Raw genomic sequence first — 14593 nt, 5'->3', positions numbered from 1 at the left:
CAAAGCCCCTCTCCAGCCACTCCCCATCATTGAAGTTCCATTTCAGCGAGTAGCTGTGGATATTCTGGGTCCTTTACCAAAAAAAACACCCAGAGGAAAGCAGTACATACTGACTTTCATGGATTTTGCCACCTGATGGCCGGAAGCAGTAGCTCTTAGCCCTGGTGTTGCTTAAAGTGTGTGCCAGGCACTAGCAGACATTTTTGCCAGGGTAGGTTGGCCCTCCAACATCCTCACAGATGCAGGGACTAATTTCCTGGCAGGAACTAAGAAAACCTTTGGGAAGTCCATGGGGTAAATCACTTGGTTGCCACTCCTCCACCATGCCATTTGTTTGATGGTGGTAAGAAGTTTAATGGAACTTTGGGAGCCATGATATGTAAATTCGTAAATGAGCACTCCAATGATTGGGACCTAGTGTTGCAGCAGTTGCTCTTTGCCTACAGAGCTGTATCACATCCCAGTTTAGGATTTTCACCATTTGAACTTGTATATGGCTGAGGTTAAGGGGCCATTACAGTTGGTGAAGCAGCAATGGGAGTGGTTAGTTCCTTCCCCAGGAACTAACATTCTGGACTTTGTAACCAACCTACAAAACACCCTCCGAACCTCTTTAGCCCTTGCTAAAGAAAACCTACAGGATGCTCAAAAAGAGCAAAAAGCCTGGTATGATAAACATGCTAGAGAGCATTCCTTCAATGTAGGGGACCAGGTCATGGTCATAAAGGCACTCCAGGCCCATAAAATGGAAGCGTAGTGGGAAGGGCCATTCACGGTCCAGGAGCGCCTGGGAGCTGTTAATTACCTCATAGCATTCCCCCCCCCCACCTCTAAACTCCACCCTGTAGTGTTTCTCAGCAAGAAGCTGTCTGAGAGGGAAAACAACTGGTCAGTCAGTGAAAAAGAACGTTACGCCATTGTCTACGCTCTGGAAAAGCTACGCCCATACTTTTGGGGACGGCGTTTCCACCTGCAAACCAATCATGCTGCGTTACAGTGGCTTCATACCGCCACCAGAAATAATGAAAAACTAATTTGGTGGAGTTTAGCTCTCCAAGATTTTGATTTCGACATACAACACATCTCAGGAGCTTCTAACAAAGTGGCTGATGCACTCTCCTGTGAAAGTTTCCCAGAATCAACTGGTCCTTGAGATGTGGAAAATATTGTTAGTCTTTATATACTTGGTAGTATATTTAGAGGTGCATGTGTCTTATTAACTCTGTTTTCTCCTAGAGCTCCAGGAAGAAATCACAGCCAGCGTTTCACCCTATCTGTGATTTGGGGGGGCGTGTCATAAATATAAAGGGAAGGCTAACCACCTTTAAATCCCTCCTGGCCAGAGGAAAAACCCTTTTACCTGTAAAGGGTTAAGAAGATCCAGGGTTCTCATCCTTTTTTCCTTCTGAGGGCTCCCTTCCACCCCCCAACATGCCATAAAAACTCCATGGCCCGCCTGTGCCACAATAAAACTGGTTTTCTGCATATAGAAGCCAGAGCTGGCATTAGGGGTAGCAAGCCAGGCAAACCCCATGCCACAGGGGGCCCCGTGAAGCTAAGCTGCTCAGGCTTCAACTTCAGCCCCAGGTGGTAGGGCTCAGGGCCCTGGACTTCAGCCCCATGCAGTGGGTCTTCAGCTTACTACCCAGAGAGTCTAATGTTGGCCCTGCTTGGTGGCCCGCCTGAAACCTGCTCGCGGCCCTACTGAAGGCCCCAGATCCCTGGTTGAGAACCACTGAACTAGATTACCTCTTGAGGTCCCTTCCAGTCCTATGATTTGTCACATCAGCTGAAGAGGAATAATGTGGTCATCAATTAGAGTGCAGGTTCCCATCCTGCATTTAATCCAAACTTATCCACTTCCTGGGGTTTGGCTTTATGACATTTGAGTTACCAATAAATCTCAGCCTAAAGTCTCCCTAAACTGTTGCTAAGGTTTCTCTAGGGACAGTTCTCTGTTCTAGATTCTATATCCTCAGACTCAACAGCACTTCCCTTCTTTTCAGAGTCTTATTGAGCCACACCTAACCAGGGTAAGTTAGCAACAGTCAGCATCTCCTGGCACCTTTCCAACACCAGCTAACAGTTGGTCAACAAAAGAACCCAGCCACTCTGAACTTTTAGGGTCAAACACAATGTCAGATGTAGTCCATTATTTTGACAAGCAAATGAGTTACAAGATTGCTTAGTAAATGCCACATCATTTGTTTCATATTAAAACCTAGCAACCAGCCAAACTTACATAGAGAATATTTAATTTAGTATAAACAAACTCAAAAAGTATCAAGGGAGTACATCCCTATATTCAGTGCTATCATAGGGCTTGCATACGGTAATAATTCATTTAGTGTACAGACCAAAAACTTGGCAATTTTTCCTTTACATGAACAGGATTCCCCACATCTTTTCAACAGAAAAGACAAGTACAACATGAACCAGAACCTGTGTATCTGGAGTTTAAAGTATACAGTTATAACACAGCCTCTATTCCTTTAGCAAGAAAATTTTCCATTTGTTATATAATACAGCATACTTACTATAGGGATGGTGTATAATGGCCTTCAACACTGCTTAAAGATAAGTGATACAATCCTCACTTAAGCCCACACAGAAGGCTTTAGAGCAGGGGTCAGCAACCTTTCAGAAGTGGTGTGCCGAGTCTTCATTTATTCACTCTAATTTAAAGGTTGCATGGCAGTAATACATTTTAACTGTTTTAGAAGGTCTCTCTCTCTCTAAGTCTATATTATGTAACTAAACTATTGTTGTATGTAAAGTAAACAAGGTTTCAAAAATGTTTAAGAAGCTTCATTTAAAATTAAATTAAAATGCAGATCTTATCAGTTTAGTGCAGTTGTTCTTAACCTGGGGTGCACGCACCCTCTGGGGGTGCAAGATGCCCTTTCGGGGGTGCGAGACGTGCGAGATTTTTTTAGAAGGTAAATCATCAAAAACACAAATTAAGGACAGGCACATAAGTACAACTACTTTATTTCATCAAACCTATGTATTTATTAACATTATACATTTTTTAACGATTACTGTAATATATAAACAAAGTTTTCAAGCTAATTGCAGTGTAATTTTTAATAAGGGGTGAGAGAACATATTTTGAGAACTCCAGACCATCAGTGGGTTAAGTGGGGCTGGGTGTAGTGTATTAAATTGCTCCCCATAGGAATGTGCTACTTACAGTTTACTACTTATGGCTGCCAGTCCTGATGCTCCTAGAGGCATGGTAAGGGGACGGGGAACAGGGGTGGTTGGATAGGCGTGGGAGTCCCGGGGGGCCTGTCAGAGGGGCTTGGATACGGGAGTGGGGTCCCGGGAGGGGGTGGTCAGGAGACAAGGAGCGGGGGGGGGGGGGGGTTTGGATGGGTGGAGGGTTCTGAGGGGGGCAGTCAGGCAGGAGGGGGTGGAAGTGGGCCAGCTGTTTGGGGATGCACAGCCTTCCCTACCCTCGTGTAGCGTATTACATTTCTCACCATAGGAATGTGCTACTTATGGTATACTACTTATGGCTGGTTTCAGAGTAGCAGCCGTGTTAGTCTGTATTTGCAAAAAGAAAAGGAGGACTTGTGGCACCTTAGAGACTAACCAATTTATTTGAGCATAAGCTTTCGTGAGCTACAGCTCACTTCATCTGATGCATTTTATGTGAGCTGTAGCTCACGAAAGCTTATGCTCAAATAAATTGGCTAGTCTCTAAGGTGCCACAAGTCCTCCTTTTCTACTTACGGCTGCCAGTCCTGGTGCTCTGCAAGTGGCACATTCCTATGGGGAGAAATGTAATACACTACACCGGCGGACAGAACCCCAGACCGCCGGCGGCGCCCAGGACCCTGGTTGGCAGCAGGGTGCCAGTAAAAATCGGCTCGCGTGCCATAGGTTGCCAACCCCTGCTTTAGAGTCAAGGTAGCTCAAGTGCATTCTCTATCAATGCAATCATTAAGACTCCAGGAAATCAGATAAACACATATATCCACAGCAGCTTCAATTCATCTGCCTTACCCATCCAAATTCTCTTATCACCATAAATCCCTTAGGCACACATTTAATTCCAACCACAGCTAGGTTTAGGTATATTCCCTAAATCATTATGTAGTTGTAAAGCAGACAAACTTGAGCTGTAGCTCTCACAGCCCCCAACAGAGCAAGAAGGGGAATTTGACTCCTATGTAGTCTAAGGGTCCAATCCAACAGGAGCAGGATCTATCACTTAGAAACACCTCCTGTAGGGCTGGTTGAAAATTCAATGTAAAACTATTCTTCAACAGAAAATTAGATTTTCAACTAGCTTTTGTGACTTCACCTCCCATGATGCAATGCAGCCATGATATACCTTTTCTTTTCACCAATGGGGAGACAGTGGTGCAACATGGGAGATGCAGTCTGAGCAGGAACCCCACGCTATAGAGAATGGGCCTCTCTATCTCACCTGAGATATAGCTCCCATGAGGCAGTGTAGCAGCAATTCATAATTGAAATATTTCAGTTTTGATTTTTCCATCAAAAACTTAAAATATTTCAGAGGGGAAAGGTTTCAGAGAGGTAACCATGTTAGTCTGTATCAGTAAAAACAACGAGGAGTCCTTGTGGCACCTTAGAGACTAACAAATTTATTTGGGCATAAGCAGGATAAATACACAGCACATGAAAAGATGGGAGTTGCCTTACCAATTGGAGGGTCAGTGCTAACAAGGGCAATTCTGTTACGGTGGATGTGGGAATGGGCAACTCCCATCTTTTCATGTGCTGTATATTTATACCTGCTTACTGTATTTTCCACTCCATGCATCTGATGAAGTGAGTTATAGCCCACAAAAACTTATGCCCAAATAAATTTGTTAATCTCTAAGGTGCCACAAGGACTCCTCATTGTTTCTTCAGTGGGAAAAAAATTCTGACTTATTTCCCTGCTCAGTTAGGGGCAAGGTCACCTACTGTCAGGTTTCAGCTTATTGTGAGGTCACTAACCCACCACAGTTCTTCTGAAGAACAGGGAAGTAAAGACGTAATATTTCTCCCCCCTCAAGAAAAGGAGCAATAAAGGGCCAAGCCAAACATTTTAAATGTTGTGCCACAACTGTTGGCAAATGCTGATCTTACTTAATTGAGGTTAATGCAGGAAAAAGAGAGAGAATAGACTTTAGAGGCTTCACAGCATCCCGCAGATTCCAATAGTTAGTTCCCTCTGGGGGCAATTTTAAGGAAGCAGAGGCATTGCTGTTGGAGTGGATTCACAGTTAAATGGGATTGGCAGAGGAGGGGGAAGAAGAGGCTAAACTTGATTACATTTTTATTTCATCCCAAATCAAATTTGGGGGATGGGGAGAGGAGAAGGTGGTGATGATGGCGGGCGGGGGGGGTTGGTTTGCTCTCCCAGAAGTGCTTTGCAGGCTGGAAATATTTAACCACTAAAAACACATTCTTTTCTCTCTTCTCCCCTGTGTCAAGTTTTGTTATTGCAGTACCAGCAGCAGTTTCCCTACATTAGGAAAACTAATGAAAAAAATCCTTATGGCAAATCTGGCTATTCTGTGGCTAACAGGAAGAATATTACCAGCAGGGTGGACTTTGTCTTTTTCCTCTCCTTCCTTCTTTGATTTCCTTCCTGCTCTCTCCTAATCCCTAGTTGTTCTGAAGAAACTTAAGAATTCTGAAGTTTTGGTGACTTTTTGCTCATTCATTTATCAGTTTGTTCCAGCACTACTTCTTTGGACCCCTGAACCCTGATAATGCCTCATCTTTGCTCCCTGAAGAGAACAGTTATCTTCTCAACATTCTCTGTGGTGAAGACCGATTTCTTAACCATTTAGCTCCTTTGCCATATCCTTCTTGCTCCCTGGTGAGTCAGCAGAACCACTGAGTCTCCTGTAGGTTTCCTGCTTCTTATATATTGATATTCATGGTAAATAGGCCCAATGGCCTGTGATGGGATATTAGATGGGGTGGGATCTGAGTTACCCAGGAAAGAATTTTCTGTAGTATCTGGCTGATGAATCTTGCCCCTATGCTCAGGGTTTAGCTGATCGCCATATTTGGGGTCGGGAAGGAATTTTCCTCCACGGCAGATTGGAAGAGGCCCTGGAGGTTTTTCGCCTTCCTCTGTAGCATGGGGCACGGGTCACTTGCTGGAGGATTCTCTGCTCCTTGAAGTCTTTAAACTACGATTTGAGGACTTCAATAGCACAGATATAGGTGTGAGGTTTTTTGCGGGAGTGATGGGTGAAATTCTGTGGCCTGCGTTGTGCAGGAGGTCAGACTAGATGATCATAATGGTCCCTTCTGACCTAAATATCTATGAATCATTGCCCAGTTTCCATTATCAAAGAAGGGCAAATTTATCATAGAATCATAGAACTGGAAGGGACCTCAAGAGGTCATCTAGTCCAGTCCCCTGCACTCGTGGCAAGACTAAGTATTATCTAGACCATCCTTAAGTGTAAGCAGCCATAACTCCACTAGTTATAATGGAACTGCATGTTCTTACATATGGGGTGAATTTGCATCAGACTGCTCAAAGATCATCTTTGGAGGAATTATCCAGGAGCTTGCCAAGGCAGCCATTTCTCACTGTGATAAGTCATATCTGCAACTTGGTCTGCTTGCCTTTCAAACACAAGTTTTGAAATTTATCTTGCATTTTGATGATTAAAAACAGTGCTTAAACACATTCAGCAAGGTGTGGTGCAGATGTATTTTACAAAAAGGCAGCATTGCACTGAGAGTTGTGCCAAAATTCTCTCATTCATAAGTGAATCCAGTGTCTTTGGGTTTGTCCACAGGAAGACTTAATGCATGGCAAGCTAGGGTGTAAATCTACAACATACTACATATTGAAGCAGCAGTACGTCAAAGAGCACTAGGGAACCTTTGGTGCATGATAGCAGGATCCACATGCCCTGTTGGTGCCTGGCTACCTAGTGCACTGTAGATTTACACCCCCGATTACAACACATTAACTTGCCATGTGGACAAGCCCTTGAAGTCCTTGGGGAGCTCCCCTTTGAGTGCCAAGTTTCTGGTATTTCGCAATAGGAAAAAGCCACGTTTGATATTAACAGCTGTTTAGCCTCCTGTGGGCTCACATACTTCATCTGCTGGTGGAAAGACTACATATGTGCAGACACACAGATGCACAACTGTAAAAGACAACAATATCATCCATTGTCAACTTCTAACTAAGCCTTGTGTCACCTCTTGGGTACTGCACCATACTCCCAAATGGTGATCTGACATAACTATACAATAGGCAATGGAAAACTCAGAGGTGTCAGAGCAGGACACCTTATCTTCCAACCTTTTAGGGACAGACTTATGAAGCTTGGAAGGTCCATGGCTCACGTGCGCATTTCTTCAAGGAGACGAAGAATAGGGGAGTAGAGAAATAGCCACCCATTCCCTCCAATAGAGGTTTGCAGCACTCACGTATGCAACACTTAAATTTATATTTTGAAGGGCAAACACTTGTAGAATGTCTTCATTTTGTATTATAACTATAATACAAATGAAGAGTGCTCGGCACATCAGGAGCAGCAGCCTTATTCAACCATCTTACTAAGCCTACTAAATGCCAGTTGAAGGGCGGCCCTGCTTTATTGTTGCATAATAATTTCTACTTTTTTATTTCTACATTGTGTTTGCAGATTATAAATAGCAATATTATGTCTGATACATATAATTAGCTTGAAAATAATAGAACCAGGAGGCAGAGAAATGTAATATTTAGGTAGAATAGCTCATAACCAATTTCTCTTTAATAGAGTAGTTGCAGGATAATGCTGAGGAATCCTTCCTGCTAAGCACCACTGTGACATAAATGAGCATTCTTCTAGAATTACCATAACTGCTGAAGCTTCAATTAGAGATTCCATAACCTTTGTTTGCCCGAGTAAATTACCCATACAACCTGCAGGCAAGAATAAAGATTTTAAAATAAATAAGTCTAATGCACAAGAAGCCATGAGATGCCACCCACCAAATAATAAAATTGCATTATTATAAGGTTAAGTCTGGTACCTAATGTCAGTCATTTGGGTGGATAATAATACGAGTTACTTCAGGCAGTTTAGATGGTGCCCTGTGGGATAACTAACAACTGGCGATCTAGTCCTTTAAAAAGAAAAAAAAAAAAAAAGAGTGTTGAAAGTAGTTTCAGGTACAACACCCATCCATAAAAGTAGGTTTCTTTTTGGTTTTGCCACCATGTTGTTTTCATCTCTCCCCTGTTGCTAGGTGAAAGGTTCATAAAGAACCAGTTAAACAGACTATTAGTGAAACCAGGTGTAGAGAAGTGTTGTAAAATGGACACAACAAAACTGAAAAAAAGGTTTCTACTCTTTCAGTTATAGTAATCTTAGATGTTGCCATTTTAAAAAATGGCATGTTAATCAGGGCTTAAATTCTCAAAGTATTTCCCAGCACTGCTGGGGCTTGGGGCTTCAGCCCTGCATGGGGCTTCAGCTCTGCATGGGGCTGCCGGAGCTTCCCAAGGTTTGAAAATATTTACCGGAACTCTGCTCCAGATGGATCCAGCTGAATTTAAGCCCCGATATTAATAAATTTACAAAGAAGTTTGATATTTAATTAACTTTAAATTTCACAAAACAAACAGTAGTATGACACACATTGGTGCTGACACAATTGCTGATTATAACTGGCTCAAAAGTGTCATATGGCATGCCCCTCCCCCGCCATGTAGACAGTGCTATGTCAACAGCAGAGCTTCTCCTGTCGACATAATCCACCTCCCCGAGAGGTGGTAGCTAACTCCACTGACAGGAGAAGGTCTCCAGTCTGCATACTAGTATCTTCACTAAAGCGCTGCTTTGCTGTAGCACTGTACAGGAAGACAAGCCCTTAATCAGAGTCTCACAGCTAAATACACAGTGGAGCAGACTGTTTAGCATAAGCTGAAGTGGCCTATTAACACCCCTCCAGTCATTCCAAAAGAGGAGCATGGGAGCTTAAATTCATAACTTTGCTAGATACTAAAAATCAGGGACTAAATAAGCAATGGTCTCAAGTTGCAGTGGAGGAGGTCTAGGTTGGATATTAGGAAAAACTTTTTCACTAGGAGGGTGGTGAAGCACTGGAGTGGGTTACCTAGGGAGGCGGTGGAATCTCCATCCTGAGAGGTTTTGAAGGCCCGGTTTGACAAAGCCCTGGCTGGGATGATTTAGTTGGGGGTTGGTCCCACTTTGAGCAGGGGGTTGGACTAGATGACCCCCTGAGGTCTCATCTAACCCTAATCTTCTATGAATAGAGACACTGGAGTTATGGTTTATTACAACAATCTGTAACTGACTAACAAACCCCAGAGCTCCTTCCCCAGCCCTCTTCCTTTCCTCCCTATGACCGGAGGGGTGTTAATGGGACTGTTCAAGGTGAAATGGCCCTTGAAATATGTGTTAACTACTTATGCTAAACAATCTGTTCCAGCTTGTATTTAGCTGTGTCACTCTGATTAAGTTTCCGAGACCTGAGGAAGAGCTCAGTGTAGCTCAAAAGCTTGTCTCTCTCACCAACAGAACTTGGTCCTATAAAAGATATTACCTCACCCACCTTGGCCTTGTCTACATTACAAAGTTTTGTCAATGAAAGTTATGCCGCTTTAACTAAAGCATTTTAATTAAAACCGCTTTTGCACATCCACACTAACTCCTTGTGTTGGCAGAGTGCATCAACATTGGCCACAGGGTGCTTTGGGAAGGGTTTGCAATGCCTCATGGGGCAGGTCCAGCATCACATGATGCAGGTTTCTCAATCCCATCATTCCAGGGGCATCCTAGGAGATTGTCAGCCGCTTTTTCAGCTGAAGGGGGTGGGGAGGGGAGAAGGAGAGGAGAGTGGTGTCTGGGGCTGGGGGAGACAGCAGGCTGACCACCCTATCCTGAGGCAGCAGGAGGGTCAGCCCCCGGCTCTGCTCGGCACAGCAGTCTCTCCTGAAGCAACCCGCTCTGCGTGCCTGCCTGCCTATGGTTCTGTTATTCCCTTCAAGTTCTCCCACAGCCTTCTCAGCTGCCAGGAGCAGCATCCTGAGCAGCTCTGAGCTTTCTGTGCTGAGGAATGGCAAAGCAGCACACCCGCCCGTGAGGAGACTTAACTCCAGAGGCCTGGAAGGGGCATGAGGGCATTACTGTGAAAAGTGCACCTTTCTATTCCTGGAAAACAGTGAAAGCAGGTGAATGAGCCATTGGGGGAGGCTAGCCCCCATCCCTCACCAGAGCCAAGCGTGCACACACACACACCCCATGGCCGTCGGATCCCCATGCGCCCCAGCCCCAGAGCGCCGGGCAGGCAGAGTGGTCCCAGCACCCCCAGCCCTGGAGCACCGGGTGGGCAGCATGACTTGGCTTCAGTCCCAGCACCTCCTGCCCTAGGCCTTACGAGCACTGGCCCCAGCCTGCCTACCCTAGCCTCTCTGCCACAGAAGAGCAGGAAGGAAACTGGAAGCAGGCAGCAGAGGATCTGGGGGGGTGGAGCGTGGGCGGGGCCACACCAGGCTGTTTGAGGAGGCACAGCCTCTCCTGTACTAGGATACCCACTGCCCATGAGTGAAGGAGTCACAGCCCTAGCCTCGCCCATCCAGCAATACCCACCTCAAGTCACTAGTGCTACCCACCTCAGTCCTTCAGGCCTCAGAAGGGAGAGCTAGATTACACCCAATCCCTATGTTGTGGAAAATGAGTCACACCATCGGTTTGGTTCAAACAGTCTGAGGTCCTTTATTGAATACAAGCATGCAAGTAGAAGGAGACAGAGATGGTCACGTGCAGGTGCCACCTTGGTCTCTCTCTGCCCTATCCCTATAATACTAGACTTATATAGGTCCAAATTCAAGCCAAATGATACATTTCCTTACCACTCAAGCATTATTAATAAAGCTTTATAAAGGAATGAATGGAAGGGCAGTTTCATAACTAGCACAGTGCTGACGCACCATGTTATTATTAAGATCTTATCAAGATCTGCGGTTTACTGTGGCAGTGTTTTGACTACAGACTTTTGCAGGGTGGAGGGTGCCTATAATGGACAGCTAGGGACTTTTGGTTCTTTTCTAGTTAGAGATTGGCCTAGTCCATTATCTGGGTCAAGTGCCACAGCCTAGCACATGTAAATGCTTTATCTTAAGCCAAGTCTTACAGGATACAGGCCTGTAGGCCTCTTGCGTTACAGCTCTTGCATATGTTGCATACAGTGCATAGATTTTGACGCAGAATGGGATGGGGTCAGTTTCAACAGCAAGGTTAACATCAATTTCCCCCACACCTCCATGGAGGGAGAATCAACTTCCTACACTTCCCTCTCTAACACACGCATGCAGAGGGACGCATAATTCACCCTTCAATATACATTTAACAGTGACATATGTGGTGATTCTTGTTTTGGAGAACAAAACGACTTGCTGTCCCCAAAGGCAGATATTTACCACCTGGGTCGATAGATCTTGATATTCAGCTCAACATCTACTACTTATTCCATGCTGCATCATTGCTTATTCTCTATTTTTAACAATAAGGGGGCAAGTGATGGGTGAACAACAAAAGCTTCTTAAGATAGGTTCAAATACAAGCATACTTGGTTTAAATAGCTATAGGTTCCAATATAAGCATAAGGATGGCTGTCCATGTTTCCAATCCTCCATGGTCTGGATATTGGGTTGGAAACCTCCCAAGAACATACTCTTAACAAGGCTGCCAATGATCCTGGGCTCCATTCAGGTTACAAAGATCAAAAATAGCTTTTCTTGTAGTTCTTTTCCTCCCAAGTGAAGAGATACAGTGCTTTTAAACTAATAGTCTTGTTCTTTAAAGTAATTTTTTGTAACAGGTTACCACTCCCAGTGCATGACCGGGATAAGACCCTGAAGAGTTCAAAGTTCTAAGAAATCAGAGTGTGTAACAAGACAAGGATATACCTGAGAAAGAAGACAAGGAATATTTAACATCTCCCAAAACAGGATACTCATACTTTATAGAAAGGCATGTTATGCCCAATCCAGTAAGGCCCTCGACCACTATAAACTTGCACCTAACAGCCATTGCATATAGTTCCTAACTTCTGCATTCTTGAATTCCTTTTCTCAGAGGAAACTCCACAGGAACATGAAGTTGGAGGCAGATTTCATTATGATTCTGAACCTTAAATGGAATCTAACTACTTATAGTGTGGAGGAATACCATTTACATTGTAAGCTCTTTTGGGCAGGAACTCTCATTGTTCTGTGTTTGTACAGCACCTAACACAATGGAGTCTGATCCATGACTGAAGCTTCTTAGCACTATGATAATACAAACAATTTGATTTGTTTGGGATGATTTTGTAAATCAGTGGAGGATTCACAAACAGAATTAAGATGAAAGATTACGATTTACCATTGTGAAGACTCAAAATTTACTTGCACTTCAGATGAAATTTTGCATATGAAATCACACACTCTGAGACCTACAAAAATCCATCTGCACTGTATACACAAATATCTATGGTATGTGTATATCATGCAAACACAAAAACAATGTAGGGGGGAAATAAAACTTCCTTACCAGATCAAATCTGACCCAAATTTAAGTTCATTAAAACAAGCTATATAAAAACTTAAGAACTATATATAATGTTTCCAAAACATGTTTTTAAAAAACAAGCTTTTATTGGAATATTTTTAAACACACATTTTCCTGCTGTGATTGGGATCTAAACATTAGTTCATTGTGCTAGAGCAGGAGCACATTAAAACGTGAAAATAACTAAAACCAAGCTGTGACCAAAATGAAATTAAGCTAAATTTTACACTTCACTTAGTTTGAAAAAGAAAACAGTGAAAAGCCAACTAGAGCTACAGCTTTAATAATTTAATATAGTTCCTATGTTTCAAATACTATATTTGTAAGTATTTTCCCCCCGAATATACAGGCATCAATCTATAGAGAAATTAGAGACACAGACGACTAAATTTTAATTTCCCCCATGCAGTTTATTTTCCTTTGCATTTCATGAGGAGTTAGCCAGAAATCCGAACACAGACGGGAGAAAGGGCGAGATGAATTAACTCAGTATTAAACTAGTTCTTAGAGCCCCTGAGAGGCAGCAGCACACTCAGGCTCCGCTATTGTATGCAACAGCTGAAATGCGGATTGTCCCTGCAGCAGGCACAGCGGGCTGCCCTGCTTCCGCGTACACAGAGCGCAAGATAAGCAGCATAGACGGAGACGGCTCGAGACCACCACTTTCCCAAGCAGCAGCAACTTTTCGTTTAGATTCAGAGCAAGGGGGTTTGGTGGAGATTAAAGGCTCGCCACCAAGACTCCGATACCAAGAAGTGGGAAGGAAAATCTCTTCAATTAGAGTCTTCTCCTTCACCCAGCCTCACTCTCCTACTAGATAAACGGGGGAGGGGTTCAAACGGTGTTAGAAACATTATGGATTTCTTGTTGTAAACCGGCACACGAAGTAACGGTGCACAAATGCACTTCGCCGTCCACGCTGCTCGTGCACTGATCTCCCAGCACGCGATGAGTAACGGAAGGCAGGCAGAAACAAGACCCCGACCGTTTGCAGAGGCGAGTGGCTTGCACGTCTGCAGGTATAACCGAGGGGCATGCAAGCCAGCCCATGTGGGCGCAGAACGAGCCAGGAGCCCAGCGCCCGCGCTCAACCGCGTTCCTCCGCCCCCCAGCCAGAGCAGGAGCCCCTCTCACGCCAGGGCTGGCTGCACTTCAAAGCAAACCGGCTCTCACCTGTGCTGCGGGACACCCGCATCCTCCTCTGCTTCCCGCCAGCTCCCGGAGCGGAGCGGAGCGGGGCGCTAGTCCAGGCTGCGGAGCCCCTTTGGATGGCAAGGGGAGCAAAGTGCAGCCGCCGCTGCTCTGAGTCTGGACGGGGGCTGAGCCTGCAAGCGGCGGCGGCTGCTCAGGAAGGAGGCGGAGGCTGCTGCTCTGATCGGCTGCTGTCGGGGGGAGGCCTGGAGCTCTTCACCCGCCCACCGCTCCTTACAGCCAGCGGGAGCGGGGACAGCAGCCCCCTGCCTGCCGAGCACCCGGGCTCTCCCACCCCGGTGAAGGGGGGCCCTTTCCCCCACCTGGCCACCCCGCCCTTTCCGAGCCGTTCCCCCTTCCCGCCCTTTATTATTCACTCACTCCCCACCCCCGAGTTCCCTTCCACCGAGCCGGTCCCCAGCTCTTCCCCCTTCAGTTTGTTCCTCTCCTTTTGCCATGCGTTGCTTCCTTCCGCTGCTAATCTTCCCTGCCCGCTTTTCTTTGTGGAGTTCCCCACTCCCTGTCCAGCCAAAGGAGCTGGTCCCCTCCCCTCCTGGGTTCTCCTTCCCCCATTATTTTGACTGTCTCCGCTTGTGTTTGCCCCCACTGCAGTGGGGAAGAGCCTTAGCTCCCCCCCACAGCACACCCTGACACAGCCAGGGCTGAGGCTGCTGCTTTTATTGGGGGAGGGTAAGAAGGATCAAATTAAGGGGGGGCAATCACCATTGCTGTACCCCTCAGGTTTTGGCCCCCGCATGGTCCCAAGTGCTTTCATAACACCAATAGCAGGTACAAGTGGAGACTTCACAGCTGCCACCACTTGTGCGGCCACCTCA

General features: G+C 45.3%; 1 protein-coding gene across 8 annotated transcripts in view; it reads right to left on the bottom strand.

Annotated features, from left to right (window-relative positions):
* Window positions 1–14187, bottom strand: part of HTR1F (5-hydroxytryptamine receptor 1F) — a 187235-nt gene extending 173048 nt beyond the window's left edge. For 7 of the 8 annotated variants that reach the window (XR_006288007.1, XR_006288006.1, XM_043538403.1 and 4 more), the window contains exon 1: window positions 13740–14012. The gene's annotated coding sequence lies outside the window, so the exon portion shown is untranslated. Of the gene's footprint in view, window positions 1–13739 lie in introns of all 8 variants that reach the window. The other variant, XR_006288008.1, reaches the window with a different exon arrangement.
* Between the last annotated feature and the right edge of the window lie 406 nt (window positions 14188–14593).

This window comes from Chelonia mydas, chromosome 1 (assembly GCF_015237465.2).
Source record: "Chelonia mydas isolate rCheMyd1 chromosome 1, rCheMyd1.pri.v2, whole genome shotgun sequence".
NCBI lineage: Eukaryota > Metazoa > Chordata > Testudines > Cheloniidae > Chelonia > Chelonia mydas.
This window is presented reverse-complemented; position numbering and strand designations above follow the sequence as displayed.